Here is a 22,378-nt window from a genome sequence, read left to right as displayed (position 1 = left end):
CAATGCGCCCTCTGCCGGTTTGGGTATATTTAAATATTTTGTTGCAACGTTCTCGGGCTTGCCACACAAATTGGCAAAAATCAACTCACAAAATGCCAGCACCCACCCTCAATGGCATATCAATTTCATTTGGCTTTTCATATCCGATATTTCGCACATATATTTACCAATTTATTTTACACTTTTGCCACTGCTGCTGCTGCTGCTGCTGCTGTGGAAATTGTCATCCGCTTTAAGTGCTACTCAGAAAATTGATAGCTGGCTAGGTGACCACACAGAATTTAAATATAAGAGAATACCACAAAAAAGTTTTCGTCAGTGCAGTGAGACAAGTGGAAAGCCGAATAAAACTCTCAGTATACCCCTTGTGATGGCCCACAGCTATTAATTTGTATTCCCAACTAAAAATCGAAAATAGTTAAACTTCGGCCCAGAATCTTTATGGCTTTATGCTGACCAACCAATGATTATGCAACCGCTGACCAATACTCAAACCCAACTGGGCCAAGTGCTCGGGAAAAGTGGCAGGGGCATTGGCATCTCTTGACCGCCACATGCAAATTGCAACTGATTCAAGATTCAAGTGCTGCCTAGAGAAAAAAAGTGCTGGAAAATCGAATTAAATGGGTGTGCTACCGAAATAACTGTAGAGCAATACATTTTGAATTCGTTTATTCCGATCTAAAGGGCTCCCTTTGCACTGCATATTTTTGACTATTTTCAAAGGAAACTCATATTGGTCTCATTATTTTCTCATCTTTCTGGCTGCATAAAAAATATCTAGCAGAGAACATTGGACCGAGATCACATTCCATATGTAGCTCCCCAAAGCTGTTGCTGCACTGCATAATTTATGGCCCAGTCTAGACCAAAGTGACAGGCAAGGCAAACGCCCTATGTCAATCCCTAATTGTTCACAAGCCCAGCAGCACACACACAGATGAAGGGAATTTTGGGCATTTCATATTTTGTTTTGCTCTGCCACATAAATTTTGCCAGCTGAATAATATTTTCGTTTGGGGGCCGGCGTGTACGTAAATATTTGGCCAAGACAAATTGCAGTAAACAATTTGCAACAATTTCATGCGGTTGCGGGCAGCAAGTCCTTTGGACCACCCAGAGCAGCAATTACAGCTCATAAGTTGGTGATTTTCTTGGCCCAAAACGCACACACACACACACACATACTGATACGCACTTGACCCAGGCAGGCAGGAGCAGATGCAAAGTTTATGATAAAATTATCAACTTAATTGCCGGCCAGGGAGATCACCTAATTGGGCGCCATATGAAAATACTATAATACTCTCTATGGTATGCTGCAACATCGGCCAATAGCCGGACTCAAAATCGACTCTGTTGGCAAAGTTTTGAACTGGTTTTTGTTGCCTTTTGCCGGCCAGCGAAAGCAAAAGTTGTTGTCTGCCATTGCATATTTGCATTTGACGTCTCCTGGCCAAATGCTTTCAAATTGGGTTAACGACACTTTGGCCAAGGCGAACAACAAAAAGTGCAACTGAAAACTAAAAGCTAAAAACAGCACTTTCCACGGCAAGTGTCGCCGCTGCATGGAAAGTGAAACTGAACTGCAACACAGTTGTTATACATCCACATAGCCCCCAAAAAGAAAAAAAACCTGAAAAAACACAGCGAAACACAACAATTACACAGCTTGATTCGGTTTCGTTTCGTTTGGCTCGATTTTGGCCTGGCCAAAAGTGATGAAAGTGAAGACAAAGTGGGTCTACTAATGGCAGGTGCCGCACCAGATCAGGAGATCTTGGGGATTCAGGAGATACGGAGGAGTGGCTGGGATTCATGTCAATTAGAGCTGGAAAAGTTACCATCATCTGGCATCTTACGTATGCGAGCGTATAGATCGCTAGACCGATGTGTATCTTTGGTTGCATTATGTAAACGATGGCCAACTATCTATGGACACGAAAACTGCGGAGTGGAGTGGAGTGGCGGAGAAACCTCTTGATTATCCCATATAATAATTATTGTTGCGTTACACTTAACTATCGGTTGTGAGCCTTCTTTGTTTGGTTGAATATTATATATGGCTTTAAATGAGTTTAAATGAGTTTATGAATTGTCTTCTCAAGCCATTTCATTAAATTTAAATCAAAAAGTATAATTATATATATCTAGCTCCACTTATGCATTAAAATCCCCTTAAGCCAAAAGCCAAAGTTGCAGAGTAGAAATGCGCCTGAATACCCAAGTTAGCAGCTCCCTAAGAGAAAACGCATGCAAATACTCGACTCTTAACCTCCTTCACTCAATTTACCCACAAGTTGCCTTTGAAGCACGCACTTGGTTGATATGTCACATGTTTTCTGTAATTCGAGGCATTAGCAATTACCATTTTGCCTTTAGCCTTTCTGGCATTCGACTAAGAGGTTTCATAAAGTTTCTCCATTTTGTCTCTATTTCTCCGTGAATTAGGAGACTTTACCTAGCTCATGAGACGCACAGAAGTTGAACAAAAATCTCGCATAATTAGCGGCGGCAACACACAGGAACTAAACTGTACACAGATGCAAAATGGGAAAAATTCAAACGGAATGGTAAGCATAATGATTGCATAACTCTGACTAAGATGCAAATGCAGAATGCAGAATGCAACTTCGCAGAGATACTCCACACACACCTAGCACACACACACACACCACACACAAATCACTGGGAAGTGAAATCAAATGAACTAAGCCGCAAATGCAACTTGTAAGGTGAGTCGCCTCGGAAGTCAAGGAACCCATAAGCGTTGACAATATGCTGGGCCCAGGGAAGGGAATCAAGGCTCAAATGCCAGAGACATGCTAATTATGCTATATTTATGAGAAATGCACAAAACACAGAGCCCGGAACTGTGTCTTCTCGAGTTAGAGTCTTTACACGGAGAAAAAACTGCTAAGAACGTAGAATATCCAAACAAGATATATATAATCTCGAAGTCAGAAGTTCTTGAAGGATTGTAATAGTTAAAGGCTTATGGATAAACCACACTCTGTTTATAAATGTATCCTATTTTTTTCATTGCCTTGAACTTTTTTTGGTTGGCATATGGTGCTAAAAGTTTGCCTGTGCTTTTTTTATGCAATTTTTTTCCTGCAGTGCATGTGTGTTGAAGTGCATTGGCGTGCATGTGAGGAGCACATTTGGCTCCATGGCAAACTTTTGCCTGACATTTGCCTTTGCCATTGCCGTTGCCAACGAGTATGGAGCCGCACAGAATGCTCCACGTTCTCGTTCACGAGTTTGACAAGAACTCGGCCCATCAGGGGCCATTATCATGCGCCTCATCAGCGTCGTCGTCTAACTCTAACGCCAGAGTCATTAAACTCGCGCCGCAGCTTCGAGTTGGGCGAAGAGATTCCAACTCCCAACTTTCAATGCCCAACTCCTGGGCCAAACCAAAGCTCGGCTAACGACTAATTTGCGCATATGACAGGGCGACATGCGAGTCGTTCGATGGGCAAAGACGCAATCCCAGTCCCAGTCGCAGTCCCATGGCAAAACGGCTGTTGCCATTTTGCGGCCCTCGGTTAAAGACTGGCCTGCAATGTCAACGATTGGCAGCTCTCGTTCGCCGGATCGTTCAACTGACTGGCTGGGATAGCTGTGTGCGTTGGTTTCCCATCCGCCATCCACCATACACCATCAACCATCCGCCAGTCAGCTCTTCAGATTTCCCATCCCGCCATTTGGCCGAGATTGACTTTAAGCGCCCATAAACGGCGGCCCAGGCCCATGACACGTTTATGTGCTTTAGATGATAAGAAATGTGCAGGTTTAAAAACAAAACAAAAAAGAAAACGCGATCCGAAAAACCATTGCACTTAAATGCCCAGGCGGCCAAAATGCTGGCACCCGCGGCGTATGCGCAACAAACGAGGCGTTGGGCCAAACAAATCGTTCAATTTGTTGCGAGTTTCTTTCGCCTTTTTGTTTCACTCCTAATATATGCACTCCCCCATCGGTTATTCACTTTTGCCTAACTAAATAATATAGCACGCAACGGGGAAAATGTTAAATCATCCAGTGCTGGGAAAGCAATGGGAAAGGAAAAAAAGGGAAAGGCAGGTTGGAGGTGGGAAATCAGGTGGAGACCTTTGCTAATTGCGGAGCAATCACGTGTCAGGTTGCATATTGTGGGGCGGAGCTAAAGGTTATTGCGACAGGTGAAACTTATGAGTCAAAGTCACTCAAAAGGATGGCAGGTGGCGAAAGAATGTATAAGTAACGAGCTTTAAATATTGGTGTGAAGAGAATTTTAAAATGTGCTTAACTCGCCACTTCAATTATAAGAAGATTAAAGGCTTAACGAAGCATGAAGTAAGCTTAAAGCCCTTACCTCTCTCCTTTTTAATTCCAAGTTATATCCTTTGTTTAAATTTAAGTTTATTTGCTATTTAGGCAGAAAAGTTGTAAGCTTGTTAATCAGAATTCCGTTAAAACAAAAAAAGTGCATGACTGATAATCAGCTGTTAACTAGATATCAATCACCACATGTTGCAATCCAAAATGAATACCTAATTCGCCTGGTTGACCACAGCACTTGCTTGCATTAGTGCTGAGTGTCATTAGCACCTTAAAGGCATCCTCCTCTCAATAGAGCCACATAGTCCACTTGACTCGCAAACTCCAGTTGGCCCAAAACCCGGAGACAGGGCCTAAGCACAGGGCTTGACAATGGCATTGGGTGGCGGCTGGCGGCTGGCGGATGCGGCGGAAAAGCGGGTGCGAAATGGATGGATGCACCTTCGGGGCAGCACTCTAATTAAACACGACAGTGAAAATGTGCTCGCGCTGCCATTGACACGTGCGCCCAACAGCAACAGCAAAAGCAACACCAACAATGCCAGAATCAACAATGGCCAATGTCCAGGCGGATGCAGTGCGGCCGATAGGCCGTTAACTCGTACAAATGCACTGAACAAAATTTATAGAGCCTTATTTTCTTCAACAAAAATATGAGTATATTTTCAATAATCAATTTACAAATCATTTTAGCTAAAACATTACTCGTTAAAGCATAATAACATATAAAACTAAATCGAAGATTTTTTTTCAGTGTACATATGTGAGCAGGCGAGACCGGGTTTTCCTGATTTTCCGTTTGCCAACAGTTGCCGTGACCCTGCAACCCCCACGCATCCCCGCCCCACTACCAACACATTCACAGAGATTCACGCACGTGATTTATGTGCGTGGGTGCGCATTTTAACGCGGCGACATCGCCGGGAATCCAGCTTCACCTCCACCTCCACCTCCAGTGGCTCCAACCGATGTTCCGCCTGGTCCTGGCCCCCAAAAACAAGCTGATGGCAACTTTATTGAAAATCGCATATTTTATGTGGCCATGGACGCTGGGCGCCCGGCCTTCCTGGCCGAACCGGGCAATTCAATCAGGATATAATTTTATGCGTAACTTAAACACGCAGGATATGTTAATATTGTGGCGCCCACGCTGAAACACATGCACACAGAAACCCATGAGATACGGGGCATTGGAAAAATCGTTGCACTTTACGCACGAAATAACAAAATACTATATGTGTAAACAATTCGGTGGGCGTGTGTGTTTGTTTGCGTGATTAATTAATTGCGTTTAAAGGATAATTGCCTCTAGCTTTCATTTGATTAAATTTCAGCCAGTACGTCCGTCCTTTTGTGCGTATGTGTGCGTGAGTGTGCGACTGGGAAATACCAGGTGGAAGTAAGGTAGATGAAGGGAGTGGAGGAGTAATAAACCTCAGGTCAACGCTCAGACAGCTGGCTTCCTGGATAGATTACGCACAGATCAAGCTGCACAACCATTCACATTAAATTTTAAATGCCGTTCGAGGAGACAGAAATATTCCTGCGCATAAAAGTAGGCAACGAATTTCGTGTCCTTTGGCGCAATAGCAGTGAATACAGATATTTTCCAAGTTTCCCCGTATGCCTTAATAAATAAAAATTATTATTACTATTAAAAAAAAAAAAAAAACAGATATTTAAACATAATGTTCTTGCTTCATCATTCCTAAATATAAAAGCCTATAAGCTGTTTGTTAAAACTGTTCGTAGCATTCAATATTATATTTAATCTATCCCAATTAGCGCATCCAGCTTCGATTCAACAATTTACCTTAGGAGCCACAATCAATTAGCTAGCTTTTTGTTAGCCGTATTCCACTCGGCTGGCTTTTAACAGCATTTTAGTAATTGATTAATTTCATTCAATGTTCGTCAATTATGGACATAATTTAAGTAAAACTTTTTCCTTCCAGTCGCCAATTTTTTCGCTCAACTTTTTTGTGACTTTTTGAATATTATTAATTTGCCAGGGAATTTTATGCGAGAGCCAGCTAAATCGCAAATTAAATTTGCTATTTCTGTTACGTGACTCGTGACTGGTAAATGGTGACTGCTGACTGCTGACTGCTGACTACTGACTGTTGGCATGATGCTTTAATTATGACAATTTTTTTCGGAGACGACAAGATAGATTTGTTCGTTAACACGCCGAGAAGTTGACGTGTCAACTGTCTGACATATATATGTATGGTATGTATATATAATCAGGAGCTGAGCGTGCCACTTCCTGTTCCTGCATAATCGATGCCAGTCGGCAGCCTTTTCTCGTTTTTTGGCCAGAATTTTCACACGCAAAGGGACGCGGAACAGCAGCCCAGCAGCAACAAGAACAATATTAATAACAAATTTAACCAAGAGCAGACAGGCGGCGGCATGGGGCCCAAAAAGTTTTGGGAAACAAAATATATGCGTAAATCTCTTTAGTTGGCTTATAATTATGACATTAAGCGGCTATGCGGCTTGAATTTTAATTGGCATTCCGTGCGTTTTCTATTTATTATGGCTTCGCCGTTTCTTCTGCGCTTGTTATTATGTTTATTAATAAATAATTTCCAGCTTGTGTTGGCTTGTTGGCTATTGCCAATTTGTGGCCATTCAACGAGATTCGCGTTTATGGCCGCAGTTTGACATGTGTTTTTGGCCATAACCGTTAAGCATTGTGGCTTGTCACTAGCGGATTGTCGGGTTCAATGTAACTAAAATCTAAGAAAGATTGTAAATAAAGAAAAATCTGCCAAAAAAAATGTATCTGTCTGCTCATTTATTTTTTATTTATTATTTTTTATGTATTATTCAAGCCAAGAACGCATTACCTTAGCTCTACGCTTAGATTGCCTCACAAATTACTTTGAAAATTCCTCATCCTATCCGTGACCCGAATCGATTTCGTTGCATAAGGACGGACATGTAAATTAAGGTTAACGCTAATTGACATTTCGATTTGCACATAAAAACTTTGGGTCCGGGATTTGAAAACAAATTGCGGGCGAATCCAACGTCTTGGCCACATTGTCTCACTCTTTTTTTACTTTTTATGGCCACATGAAAATTAAATTAAATCTGCGTGAAAATACGGTTACTTTGCTGTTTGTTTTTCAACTCTTTGATTCCGTTGGCTTGTATTTTATTTGTCTTTGCTTGCCCTTCACACGCTTGAACTTTGAGTTCGAGCACGACAGACATAAAAAACAAAAAAGAAAAAAAACAGTCAGACAATCGGGAGCATTGAAGTAGTAACAACAAATGGAATTGGTAACAACATCATTTGCCATTTCCGTGCGATTGTCTTGCAGTCGCTTCTGCCCGACAGCAATCTGAGCCAAAATGTTGCAATGCCATTCAGTTACAGCAACTATGCAAACAACGCACACACAGCGACAACGCCTGAATAAAGTTATTAGCGCATTTAACTGTGGCAACGGACGTGGCGCACTCGAGTATTGTTCGTCTGGCCAACAGCAACAACAACAACAGCTACTGGCGCTGCTGTTGTTGCTGTGTGAATGCAATTTCCATTTTAATTACCTCGAAAAAGGCAGCTGGAACGGCACAAACAGCACAACCAGCACCACAACACAACAGCCACCGAAGAGGCAGACGCTCGGCAGACAAACAACAGTGGCGCATGCGTCGTGATGCATACGAGTGGTAACTGCAAAAACACAGGCAACAACATCGCCCAACAATGGCCAAAAGCAACACAGCGGCGCTGAAATTAGTCACACACTTCGTGCAGCGCTTAAGATACAAATGCGAAAGGCGAGGCTTGGCTCAAAAGTAATGAGCCAGGAGCAGGCCAGGATAATCAGTGGTTACATCTAAACAGTGGCTCTATAATCACTTAGGCATGAATTCAATATCCATCAATTAGCAAGTTCCATTAATACCTTTAAATCAACTTAATGTCTAGCAAAAAAAGCAGTTGCAATGAAATATGTACAAGCTTTAAGTACTCTTCGATCACTCACTTGTCGCCGTTGTTTGTGTGGCCATTAAAAATGCGAATTAAAATTCGACTTGTTGTCCGCAGGTTATCACCATATCGTACTATATATTGCTGAAGAGTCTTGTCGTTCGCTACCTTTTGCTTCTTTTTGTGCATTTGCTGTGCACAAATATTTCAACACTTTCGCTTTTGTTTATGTCACACACAAACACACATGCAGAGTGGGGGGAAAATTGTTTTAATTATTCCCAACGTGAGCCAGCAAACACCCGCCTCTTTTCTCGCTGCAGCGAAAATGCTGTGCATTTTAATTGCATTTTTATTTAATTTCAGCCTGCTGCATCTAATTTGTCGTCATCTTGCATTGTTTGCCACACTCTTGTTATTTGGTAATCATTTTTTTCAGCTACTGTAAGCTTTTGTTTTGGCTTCTCGATGTCGTGTTCAGTGCTTCCCACGCACTTTGCAGACATTTCTGTTGATTTTTTCTTTATTTGGCTGTCGTCGTGCGATCGTTTGCGTAATTTTGAACAGCAAGACCACAACAAAACATGAAAGTAATTTCGTCACAGTTGACACCATTGTCTGCGAATGAACGTCATCACAAGTTGACTTTTGTTGGCTAGAGAATTAATGCAAATGTTTATTATTACTGCGGTGTACTTAACACTTCGTCTCAATTGCTTTAGTTCATTCCATAGGGATTTATTTGAAGTGGTTACAGAAATATAAGCTCTTAGGCCTCTGAAATTTGGTTAGGAAAACATTAGCTAGATTTATTTGCCAACCACACTTTTGAAAATCTACCAATCTCCGGCGATTCAACATCCGCTGCGTCTGCGCAATTCTAGTGACCCAATTTCGAATTGGTTTCCAAATCCATTCATGGTTGGCCCGATTCGCTGATGTCTGCTAACTTATGACCGCCTCTAGTTTTTTTTTTTTTGGTACAGTGGGCGTAGCGATTGATTTACATACAAAAACACATACCATTCGCTTGACTTCTGACTTCTTTTGTGGCCATAACTCTTTAAGCAGCTTAAATTTGCATTTGGGTATCGTTTAGATTACCAATTCAGATCAAAGATCGCTGGGGCAAACAATTACAATACTGTCGGCTTACACAATCCACTTCTGCTGGCAAACATACTCGTATAGTGCTGAAAATTTCACACACCAAATGGTAATTAATAAGAGTTCAACAAAAAGCGGAGCGCTGCCAGGCTGTATAATAAATTAATTACGACCACGATATCAAAGCGAAAGGCGCCGAAAGCTGAAAATTGAGAATCAGCCAATTTGGCACATGGAAAAATAAGAAGGTTGTACGAATTAAATAAAAAACATCCTTGAATTTTCTATATTAAAAAACATCCTTGAATTTTCTATATTAAGGATTAAATAATGTTTTAATAAAATTCAATATGCTTCAAACCCGAAATACACATATGAATGGGAAGTAATTCATATAAAAAATTGTATATCAGTCTCATAATCCATTATTAATTTATAACCATATTAATAAGATGTCTGAACTATTTGGACATTTTTTATTTATGAGTGTACCGCAAATGTTCTGAACATTTTGTGCCCACGCAGTTCTTTTCCAGTGGCCGTGGAAGTAACAGTAACAAATAATTAGCTTGTAAACTAAAAGTCATCATTAATAATGATTACCACTGCCGGCTCCGCTGGGTTCTTGCCAGCAATACAAGCAGGGCTAAAACCCCTCCTCTTCGCCCTCTTGTGACCCATTGTGTGGGTGTCTGATGGCAGATGCTGGCATAAACGTCAACATAATTAAGTGAGCGACTTCTTCGGGCATCGCCATCGACTTTTTCTACTCGTCTGCGATTTATTTCGCATTAACGTTAAATATTGCTTCCTAATTAACCACGGCCCGCTTGCCACATGCAAAAAGTGTGTGGGTGTTTTCTATATATGTATATACTACCTCGTAGGTATCGAGTTTTGCCCTCGATGATGATGAGCGGCAGGATGATGATGCGTCAATTTTTCGGCAGCTAATTAGTAGCCGGCAAAATAGAAAAAACACGCGCTTAGCGTTTACAGTTACTGTCAAAAGTTATGGCCAAGAACTCGGACGGAAAACTCTAACTGCGATTTGGCGTGACGCATTACAGTTAAACTGATTTCAGTTTGTTACATTTCTGTGCTCAGCGGTCATCAGCAGCTTCATGTGGCCACCCACTACAGTTTTTTGAACTCACATATCTCCCCCTTATTGATGACTTATGAGAACTAGAGGAAAAACGTATAAAATCACCAAAAATATAGGTAGTTAGGTTATGCTTCATAGGAAAGGTTAAAATATAACAGTCGAATGATTTTACTATAATATTTAATAATTAAGGCCAGCATTATCCTAGCTGGTTAATGCATGTGAAAACACACTATCTGACTCAATTTTGGTTATTCACTTATTGATAATTACCATTTAGCTAGCTGGAGAGAAAGCTTAAGCTGGCTTAACTTATTTGCCGGCATTAAAATCAAGCCGAAATCAATCGTCTGTCTCCGCTAAGAAGCCCATACAAAGTTGTCAGCAGGAAGGCACTTAATTTAAGTACCATGCCCACTTTAAGCCTGGCCAGTCAACTTTCGCCCCCGAGTCAGAGCCATAAAGTATGGCGACAATGCTCTTAGCCCGACTTTGGGTGCGATAAAAATTGATATATAATGGATTATCGTTTATTACACGCACGATTACCCACCGTTCGCCCACACACACCCACACACACACACACACTGGCAAAATCTCGCAGAAGATGATGTCCTTGCCGACGTCCTTCGCTGGATATGCATATTGTTTGCTTTTCTCCTTTTTCTCCTTACTTTCCACGTCTTTGTCCTTTTTTTTCGTTTTTTGTTTCGTTGCGGCGTACATTTTAATGAGCCTTGGCACCCCGCACCCCCGCTGCCAATTTGCATGTGCAGCCGCGACCGGGACGCTCATATGGTTCTCGAGCCACCGAGCCAGCAAACAAAGAAACGAATAAATAATCGCACAAAGTATTGCCGGCCATAAATATCGGAAGCCCTGGGGGCTGAAACACGGCAGAAGATGCTGCAACATCGGCAGTGGAACGATGGAGGTGCAATTTCCATGCAGCATGAGTCGACAATAAAGTGGCATAATAAAGGCAGCAGTCTAAAGTTTGCAGGAGCAACCATCTACCAGGAGCTTCATAAGCAGCAGCGGCAACTCAGGCAGCCAGAGTTGCCAAATCAGTCATCGGAAATTGATAAATGTAGCTCGATCAGTTGTTTAAATATAACAATATCTGACAAAGCTCCTGTTTCCAGCAATATTTGGTTTTGGTTATGTTTTGCACTTTATCATGATTAGAATTTTTTAAATTATTTATATCTAATATTTGTAAGTATTTCTTAGCAATGTAGTACTTTTAAAATCAGCCACTCTTGGACAGAAAATGGCCAACTTGCCAACACTTTCAGCCAAAAGCAAGCAGCCAAGTAGCAACAACAATAAACAAGACGCGCAGCAATTTCACTGACTACTGAGAACTTTACGTACTGTGACGAGGACTCAACTCCCACACCGTGTTCTCCAACTTCCACGTCCACTCCTTCCCTTTCCTCTTACCCAGATCGCCTCGATTCCCCCACCATATGGCCATCCCTTTTGGACCTTCCTGCACCGTGTGCACTGAACGAAAATGATGCCGCTGAACGCATGTTGCGCACAGCTAATGGGGCGTATGCGTAATGGGCGCGCTTATTAAAACTTAAAGAGGCGTGGCCCGACTCATTACCGTCGAAATCAAGGGACTACGCTTACCTTGTAGGGCAAATTGCCAAGGAGTGAATTCCGATTCCGTTCGTTGGGCAACTGAAATAATGGAAAAGGGATTTGTTGTTAGCTGGGGTTGTTAACCTATAAGATGTTACTATGTAGGCAAACACTTTGGCACAGTCTTAATATATATAGTTTAAAATAAAAAGGCAAGCAAAGATACACATATATTTCATGTCCTAAGTCAGCAGGCATTATTTAATTATACATTTAAGCTACACTTGGCTGTTAAAGTCATTAGTCCAATAGCATGATTTTTCCTCAGTGCCGATTTTGCACTTGCTCGTGTCTGTTGTTATTATATTATTGCTGCTGCTCCCTGGCCTGCCCCTCGTTGCCTTCATTTATATTACTCTGGCCTTTATGTCGCCACTTCGCCTGCATTTCCCGCCCGCTTTCCCCCTGAAATTTCCCAGCCCCCCTTCCCCAACCAGTTTTCCTCGGGCACGGACGCTTTCATTCATGCGCCTCACGCTGCACACTCATTTACCCTTTAACCGAAACGTTCGCCCCCCTTTTTGCATATCATTTGCGCGCATCTTGTTCACCCCTTCCGCCCCACGCCCCTGCCAGTACCCCCACCTCCCCTCTTAAGTGCATTACAATGAACTACGCTGCGGAGCCATTGGAGCCACTGGAGCCACTGGAGCCACTGCATCCACCCCGTCGTGACTCGTAAATAAGTTTTATTGTGTTTGTGTGCCCACGCCCCCGAAAATAGACTGCTCCCCACTTCCTTTTCTTGACCCCCTTTACCTTTTAGCACAGCCCCCCTGTGCCGCCCCGCGGGTCCACAACGATACAAGTTATCGCTTCCTTTTGTTTTTGTTTTTGTTTTTCGCTTTTCCATTTTTTGATAATTTAGCCAGCTAGCGCTCCCCAACGAAGTTGTCTAAATTGCTGGCATACATTCTGCAGCTAATACACATCCGCAAAAACTATGGAACTTCTTTGGAACTATCAGGTAAATTTCTTGTAAATAATAGTTAGGAATTAAATATGAAATAAAATATCTAATAGTGAGATTTAAATATGAAATCTTGCATCTTTGGAAGCACATAAAACATGAATAAACATATCAATTTTAGTTTTATAATAAATACAAATAACTGATAAATTAAATTAGAAAATTTAGCAATTATTTTCATAAAGAAAACCTATGAAGCAGATGGCCATTTTCTTTGATTTTTCTCAGTATGTTGCTGCTGCCCACTGTGTTGCAGTTGCCACCGCTGATGTTCCTGTTGCTGCTGTTGGTGTTGCTGTTGCTGCTGCCGCTTTTGTCTAGGTCCCAGGCAAATGACTACAAGAGTGGGCTTAGCAGGGACTCGAGTCGAGGACTGCCGTCCCGGCCATCGCCTCTGAATTATGGCATTCCTAATATGGGGTATAGTAGTTGTTGCTGCCTCTCTGTGGCTCCCCCCTCGAAATACGCGCCACTGGTTTGGGTATGTTGCTGTTGCATATTTAAGAGCGAATGGGCGCAATTGTTGCGCGTTTTATTGTTTTGGGAATAAGTGCGGATTTATAGAAATTTTCAGTTTCCCCGGTCTGCCGCGGGCTAAGCTGGCCCCACGAGAGATTTTCTGGATTGCTGCTGCTCTTGCTTTTCGCCGAATAATTAAACACGAACAAAAACACGAATAATATGCAAGAATATTTTTAATGCAATTCTCAGCAGTTTTGCAAGGGGCAAGTGAAGAATATTAAAAGAGGTAGAGGCCAAAGCGAGATAGACTTCGACAGCACATGACATGAACTCAATTACGTACTACCATGGCCTACTCCCACCACAAAAAAAAAACAAAAAAAAACAGAGAAGAAGTTAAGGAGGCGGAGGTACTTGGCTAAGAGTCCACAAATTACAAATGCCGCTCTGCATGCAAATGTTCACTTTTCTCTGGGCCAGCATCAAAATTAATATACACCAGTGCGGTCAGGAAGTGCAAGGAAGATGGCATGTAGCAAGCCACAGAAAGAGACAGCTGGCCGGGCGGGGAAAGAGACGGGTATAGTGGACTAAAAGGGCCGAGAGATGGCGCAATAATAACAATGAAAATGCACAGAATGCGCCTTATATAAACGACAACAAATTGCCCATTTGGCACAGAAGACGATGATGACGGTTCGGTTGCTCCGAAAGGTTCGTTAGCAACCAAGTTAGGGAATATATATATATTATGGCAAAGAGAGCACAGCACAGTATAGCACAGCAAGCCCGTGACATGGTCGACATTAATTGGCTGCCATGTCATTCTGTTTATGGACAGGACTTGGCCCGGCCTCATTCTATTCCGTTCCATTCAGTTCTCAGTACTCAGTTCTCTTCTGTCAACGCCAGGAAACTCGGATCGGTACATTAGCGTTGAACGCGGTCAGGAAGACCACATTGATTAATAAGAGCGGAGTGATGAATGGTAAATTGGAGGGCCTAATAACTCATACATTGAATGGCAGATATTTTAGTGCTATAAAGGATGATAGTCAAGATGAAATAGAAACCCATTTTTAAGTGGTACTAGATTTTAGGTGGATAGGGTATGCACAATGCCATATCTTACTTACAATCCTTGCACTTTAAATGACCTTCTTTGGAAATCAATAAAAAGTGAAATTATCTCTTCGCTAATTGTGTTTCCATTAATCCCCCTCAAATGCATATCTTTTGACCCCAAAAAAGTCACTTCGAATGCAATAACAGCCATGTCAGCTGTCCAGTTCACATTACGCATACGCCGCTTGGGACGTCCTAAGGACGATGTGTGTGCGTTTGTGTCTGCAGGTAGCCAAGCGACTATGACGGTGAGTCTGGTTTTGGTTCTCTAGCCAGACAGCCGTATTATTAACGCAGTTGCTGCTGCTGCCGTTGCTGCTGCTGCGGCTGGCATTTGCAATTTTACGCCGCGCATGTGCCACTTACGTGTTTGGCTGCCACAAAACTCCGCTTGGCTTGGCTGACTCGGCTAAGCTCCTATCATGTTCAAGTGCTTGGCCCCAAAAACACAACACTAGATACAAAAAAAATGAAAAAAACAAGAGACTCTAACCAAGAAAGAAACAGCGTAGCGAATGCATAGGGCTTCTGATGTTGCTGCTGTTGATGTTGCTGCTGCTGCTGCTGCCGTAGATGTTGCTGCTGCATTTCCACTCGAGCTAACCCATGGTGTCACATTCGTCGACGCCAGTCAGTCAGTCATAGTCACCATCCGACTGGCTGTGTGTTGCAATTCTTGTGGTATTTGTGGCAGCATAAAATAAAACGTAAATGAGCGAAGGCAACAGAAACAGCAGCAACACCAGCAGCAGCAACTGCAACACCACGATGCCACAATCTCATTTCGTAGCTGTCGTATTGAATTCAATGCATTTTCCGTACGACACCTTGAGGTGTTCATTTTCATGCCAGAAGAAAATGCGCTTAATTATGCGCCGCTTGCAAAGCGGTTCTATTATTTGCACATTTTTTATGGAGGCCATCACTTGCAACTGGAGCGCGCTGCAAGGCTAAATTCGGCAATTGCAACAGAATGCCAATGGTTTGAAAGAGTTTTACGGCCAAACGGAACAAAAAATGTAAAGAGAGAGCGATAGCTTGAAGAGTTATTGCCAGAGACAGCATGAAAAGTCAAACAAAAAAAAATAAAAAATAAAATAAAATAAGGACACAAAAATAAACGAAACGAAGCGAATCCCTGCAGAAATATGAATGAATACTTTATTGAATATTGTGCGACGTATGCAAAATGATGGCCGGCAATGCTGCTGTTGCCCGCCTCTGGTAAACCGAAGACCGCAACTGACAGGAAACCATTTAAACTGACCTCAAATGACAACGGCAGCGACAGCCGGGATCCAGACTCTCAGTTCCAATCCGAGTCCCAGACCCAGACCCAGTCACTTTTCCGTAAAATACATGCGAAACACAAAATGCAATGCCAGCGAAGAGGGAAAGGGGGCCACAAAAAAATAGAACCAAACCCAACCCAAAACCATGGTAACCCATAGATGGACAATGCGCCCGGCTGGGAAATAAAAACGTGGCGGTGAAGGAAAGAAACGACCAAAATGGTAGCCAGCCACAAACAAATTGGCAGCAATTTGAGGACCCAACAAAAGGCGACAAAAGCCCCACCGAACGTTGTTGTAAGCTCCTGCTACTCCGATGCGAAGCGTTGCAATGGCAGGACTTTCGCGGATTGTGTGACTCAACATTGCGGAAAAACCAACAGGAGAGCCGGGCATGTTGATGGAACGATATGAAATATAGAATAGAGCTCCACATTTCGATTGATTTATATGCCCGTGACCCCATCCCCCTTCCATTCCACATTCCCCATCCGAATTGCGAGGGGTTCCATTGCAGCTATGCAAATTGCATGGCTCAGTTATAATGCCATTCCCCCGGACAAGGCCAGAGCATCCAGGGTAATCCAATACGCAGCCAGCCACTGGAGAAGCTGAGCCAAGGCTAAAAAGAGCCAACAGGGCAGATGGCTTGTACTTGTAGGAACGCGGTAACGTGGAATCTCCGGTGAACGAACAACAGTCGATCCATTAATCACAACCATCGTCATCAGAAAACTTCCACTCGATATAAGAAAGTGAAGCTGAAAGATGATTTCTGTCTTTCTGTTACTAAACAAGAGTATTTCCTAGGCAGATTCATTTTAGAGAAAAATTATGGCAATAAGTACAAGTGTCATCAAGAGCAGACTGATCCATGGAAAACTATTTCCGCATAGCTCCCTTAAAGATTCTCGCTATTAAGCGAACAGCTTCCGTGGTTACCTCTCTGTTGGCAATTTGCCTTAAATTGCCTGCATTTTCCTCTCTGGCCATTCTATTTTCATTATAAGTTGCCCAGAACCTGTTAAGCACCCTGGGCTAGCTGGAAATCTTTGGGTCCGCTTTGGGTCGTCCGCCTGCGGGAGGTTTCACTGTTGGCATCTTAGAGCTTCCTCCAGTTTCGCCAGCACCCATTTTGTCTATAAGTGCAGTCACAAAATGCAATTTCAGCTTTCAATTGCCCGTGGAAACGGAGTGGAACCACCATTTCTCGTTGTTTGTGTTGCTGCTGCACTATTTTGTTTTTTTGTTCGCCTTTTTTTTTTTGTTGGTTTCAGTTCGGTTTGGGTCATTTTCGTTTGTTGCACTGCATTCGTTTTGCCTTTGCCACACACAATGGCCACGATAACTTTGCATTACATTAGTGCAAGTCGGTGTGGGAAAGACCCCTCGAAGCTCCGCTTTCCTCACCGATCAGCGGACAAAGGAAAACTGGTTTCGGTTTCGCTCCTTTTAGCTGTGGCATTTGCAACAATTGCATCAATGGATGCTGCTGCTGCCGCTGCTCTCGCTTTTGCAATTTTTATTTATTATTTTTATGGCCAGAGACAATATCAATACATTGATTTTTCACTGAGAGCGTGGGCGAGTTTTTTTTTAGTCACATATAGGACAGTTAAACAAATACTTGCCTTTAAACTAAATTAATCTTGAAATAAGAGATATTAGACAAAAAAAAAACATATTTTGTAAGTGAAGCTGCTACAAAATGGAACTTCTTAAGTTAATCATTTTTTTCATTTTCAAGTAAGAACAAATTAATTGCAGTGTCGTGGACCAAAAACTATAACAATGTTCATTTCGCTTGGCAGCCATCGAATGGGAAATTGTGAATGCACTTTGAACTATTCGACTGCATTCCTTGGCATCTGCAGCAACATCAGCTGACAGCTTTATTATCAAATTGCCATGAGCCAGCTATTTGGCTCAATTTACGTCGTGGATCTTCTGCTGAATATCAGTAGTGTGGCATACGAGTAGTATAGTAGTGCAGCATAGTGTGGTATGTGGAATCGTATTTGGCGTTTCGATGGGGGGAAGTGGGACCAGGCCAGTATATAAATCACTTTCGCCGCAAGTATCAATCTCTGACATGTGGCAAAAGTTGAACTGAAACTGAACCTTCCAAATGTGTGCGGGAGCAAAAGAGAAAGACTTTCGCACAATGAATGAAAGAAAGGAAAGGCAAAACGTCGTCGCCGTTGTCGTTGTCGTTGTCGTGTGACACTGAAATGCGGATACAATAATAGTTTATTTTGTGTGTGTGTTCGTTTTTTTCTCCTCTACCCTACGTTTATTTTTGTTGTACTTTTTCCTCTGCTACTTGGCTCCGTTTTTGGTCCTTTTTTCATGGTTGACAAGACGCGAGGAGCAGCCAAAGTGCACCCCATGGAGCAATCACTCGATGCCAGTCGGTATGGCACGGTATCCTTGCCGGCAGCCAAAGCAACAGTATTGGTAAGGGCCGCAAGGACTCCTCACACGCATTAACGGCAGCTGCTCCTCGCACACACACCAGCACACCAACACACACACACAGCCATCCATAAAAGTTTATTAAATTTACAAGGAACTTTTATGCAGTTACTTTTTGACATGCTTCCTTGTTCACTTTCTTTGCAGAAAATTGTCAACGACAATGTAAATATATGCGCGTATTTGGGTGCGAGCTTATGCGGGCGCAAAGGATTTCAATTTAAATGAACTTGCAGATGAGCATTTTATTTTCTTACAAATTCAATAATTTTGTTTTCAGGTCATATAGAAAATTGCAAAAACATATACCCAACATATATGTGGACGAAACCAAATGGCATTGAAATACAGCCAGCAACTTGTCATATGTCACATATTTGCGGCTGATTTTGCGAATATTTACGTTGTTTATTTGCGGAATTTTTCTTCACTTTTTGCTTCAGACCTGAAAAGGGAGTCGAGACTAAAACTGAAACTGAAACCGAGTCTGAATCTGAATCTGAGCCGTTATCTCGTCTCGTGTTCGAACCGCCAACACGTCGTCGTCATCGTCGCCGGTGAAAGGAAGTTGACCTCTAAAGTTTAATGCATTTAAATAAATCTTAAAGAAAAAAAAAACAGCACATTAAGCGAGACAAAGCTGAAAGCGAAAACAACAAAGTCGCACAGTAAATCGCACGGGCCTGAAGTGGAGTTGAAAGGGAGTAATGTAAATTAAAAAAATTTAAATTTTTGCATTTTTTAGTCGGCGGCAATTAAGCCGAGCGACGCGTGCAGCCTAGCCACACAAATATTTGCCAAAAGCCGGTTGCTCCGATGACTCAGAACTGGTTCGAACCGATTTTTTCGAATCCAGTCTGAAATTTAGTATAAGTTGATAAATGTAGGAAACTTTTTGCAAAGGGAACTTTAACAACCAATCGAAATATTTTATTATTTTACGAGCTTACTTTATGAAAAGTACATTTAATCTTAAAACAACAAAAGAAACTATATCGTGTTTTTTTAATAAAGCCCAGCGTAGGTTTCTTTTAAAGTAGAAAAATATTTGTGTTTTTTGATAATACATTTTGCTTAACCAAAACTTCCTTAACAAAATATGTGAAACTTTTTAAAACTTTAAAAAATATGTAAATTGCTGCATTTATAATCGACCTCCAGCTGCTCATACATGGATATTAAATAACCACTTTTTCTCCAGCTCCATCGCAAGTAATCATTAATATGAGTAATTATATTAACCCTATTTCCCGTCATTTCAATTCAGCTTGATTGAGTTTCCTCCATCAGGCTGACGCATACGTATACGCACCGAGGTCTCAGTCTCAACTATCAGTTTCAACGGAGAAACGGAAAAAACCGAAAGTGATTTGCATTACAAAACTCAATTAGAGGCGTCAAATAGCCTTGTCCCACAGACTCACATCCGCCCACAGTCCAGATGCAAATCCAAATGTCCGCTCCGCTGAACCCATTGATCAAATTTTGATTGACAAGTCGAGTGGCTGGGCTGTCTTGCTCCATTTTTGGGCTATATATCTTTCTTGTGCTCTATTAAGCAAATTCGTTTGGCATTTCAGTGATCTTATTGTTGCTATCTGGCAGGCCATAATTGCATCATTAACGACAATTAATGCGGGAAAGGGACGGCGCTGAGACGTAAATCCATAATGACAGGTCACCACAGAGAATGGACACGCTGGAGATGTGAAGTTTTTTATTTTATTTTTTTATATATATTAATTTCTTGGAAATATATGAAGTGTGATGACTATATTTTGATACTACATTACATATTTACATATGTTTGTATTTTCTCGCAATGGTTTAATACATATAAGCATTGCTAATAACATTTAAATGTTGAAAAGGAAAGGATATGTATATTGTTTATCGATATGCTTGTATTTTATAGTTAGGATTTTTTAAGTTTATTTACGTATATACTTCTCACGCTGGCACCTCTATTGCATATCTTTGAGTCAACTCCGCTCCGATATTCCTGTGGTTACTATTGAAAATCGTCGGTAATTGTGCGCGAAACATAACAGATACATTTATGGGTTGAGACAGGCGAACGGATACAGCTACAAAACCGTTGCTCGATTATGAAACATGATGCTCAATTGTAATTCAATCTTTACTGCAGGTGATGTTTTTTTTTTTTGACATTTAAGATATTGAACTTTAACTCAGATGTCAATTTCGGGCGGAAGTGAAAACGAAAAACATTTAAAGCTCCGATGCTCCCACTCGATAAACACAAGATAAACGACCGTGTTTCTTGGGTTTTCGCCTTTGTGCTCGTATCTGTATCTCGAAGAACACAAGGTCAACCGACAACAGCTTGGCAGTCAAATGTTGGCCAAAAGTTTTCTTTTCGCAATTCGACATGTAAGAACAGGAGGAAGCCTCAAATTGAAATTTAACAATTGGCTGTGAAGGTTTTTGCGTGTGTTCTGGGTTTCCGATAATCTGACAACCTCTTGAGTGGAATAATTCTCAGCATGAGTGGTTAAAGGCCCTTCGCAGATATTCGGCTGATAGAAACGCGAATCAGAAGCTGGCAAATATTTCATTTTCACATGAGACCGGGAAAACTTTTGGTCTTTAGCTGACAAAGTGGGAAATCAAACTTGACATAAATAAACACTGGGCAAAGCTAATAAATGCGTTAATGAATTTACATTAAGCCTAGCCATTTTATTTTTCTTGAATTTTCCACGTTTAACTTTGGTTATACCTGAAAACTAAAAATATCTGCTTCTGATCTCACGTTATCCCTACCCATATTTGCCATTAATTTGAAAATTCATTTTCCATTGTTTGGCTTGTAATTTTTTAAGCTCTCTCAACTGTCCGTTTAACAAACTAAACGAGGCAACTTTTTAGGATTCGTTTTTCGTTTTTGCTGTGCATATTGAAACACTGTCATTAGTTAAAGCAAATATGAGCCAGTAAAAAACAAACACAAGCAAGCGGCTACTGCTAATTTTTCATATACACATATTTGCATAAATTAAAATGTAATTATAATAGTGTGTTAAAAAACACCGGACATGATTTATGCATGGAACGTAAAGTCCGAAAGATTCTGGGGGACAACAAATGAAATTGTCGCTTTCTATATAAAAATATATGCAAATATTCCATGTTTTTTTCTGAGCACTGTGTTTGCATTAATAATTGCTACAAATAAAATAAAGAGCTATTAAAAAAATGATGTATATGTACATCATAAATTTTAAAAGTGAGCTTTTTTGTGGCGCTTGGCATTCGCTTTTTAATTTTCAATATTTAACTTTTAATTGTTGGCAATCAATTTTGAAAGAGCCCAGGCTCAGGCCCAGGCCTTGCTGTAAAATATATCAAAAATAGTTATTCAAGCGCATTTACTCGCACATATGAATATGATTTTTCATACACGCCGCGCCTCAGCATCATTTATCAAACCGAATATTTTCATCTGTCAAGCGCAAATTGTTATTGAACTGAACTCATTTTTAGAAAGTGAGTTCGACTCGAAGTTGGTCCGCACTTTGGGGAGTCATCGATTATGACTTTGAACGTACGTCAAAGTATATTTACATATACTTGATACATATGTATATACTCGTATATGTGGTATATGGCTACTGTGCAAAATTGACTATTCACCGAGTGGATATTTCAAGAACGCTCTCAAACCGCCGCACACACAAAAAGCAGCTCTTGGAGTTTTCCCCCCAACTGAGATTTGATTTGTTTATTTATATTTTAAACATTTTTGTTTGCCTGACTTTTTTGCCCCATCATGGCCAATCCAAGAAGTGAAGTGAATATTTGTTCACTTATGCCTGGTCATGGCCCCACGCACAGTTTGCCACAATTTTACTTTCATTTCTAATTATCGTATGATAATGTTT

At 41.4% G+C, this 22,378-nt stretch overlaps 1 protein-coding gene across 1 annotated transcript in view; it reads right to left on the bottom strand.

The window, feature by feature from the left end:
- Positions 1–22,378, bottom strand: part of LOC120448051 — a 105,672-nt gene that overhangs the window by 52,074 nt on the left and 31,220 nt on the right. Inside the window, exon 3 of the mRNA XM_039629800.2 lies at positions 12,138–12,188. The gene's annotated coding sequence lies outside the window, so the exon portion shown is untranslated. The remainder of the gene's footprint in view (positions 1–12,137; positions 12,189–22,378) is intronic.

The sequence above is a fragment of the Drosophila santomea genome, chromosome 3L, assembly GCF_016746245.2.
Source record: "Drosophila santomea strain STO CAGO 1482 chromosome 3L, Prin_Dsan_1.1, whole genome shotgun sequence".
Classification (NCBI taxonomy): domain Eukaryota; kingdom Metazoa; phylum Arthropoda; class Insecta; order Diptera; family Drosophilidae; genus Drosophila; species Drosophila santomea.
This window is presented reverse-complemented; position numbering and strand designations above follow the sequence as displayed.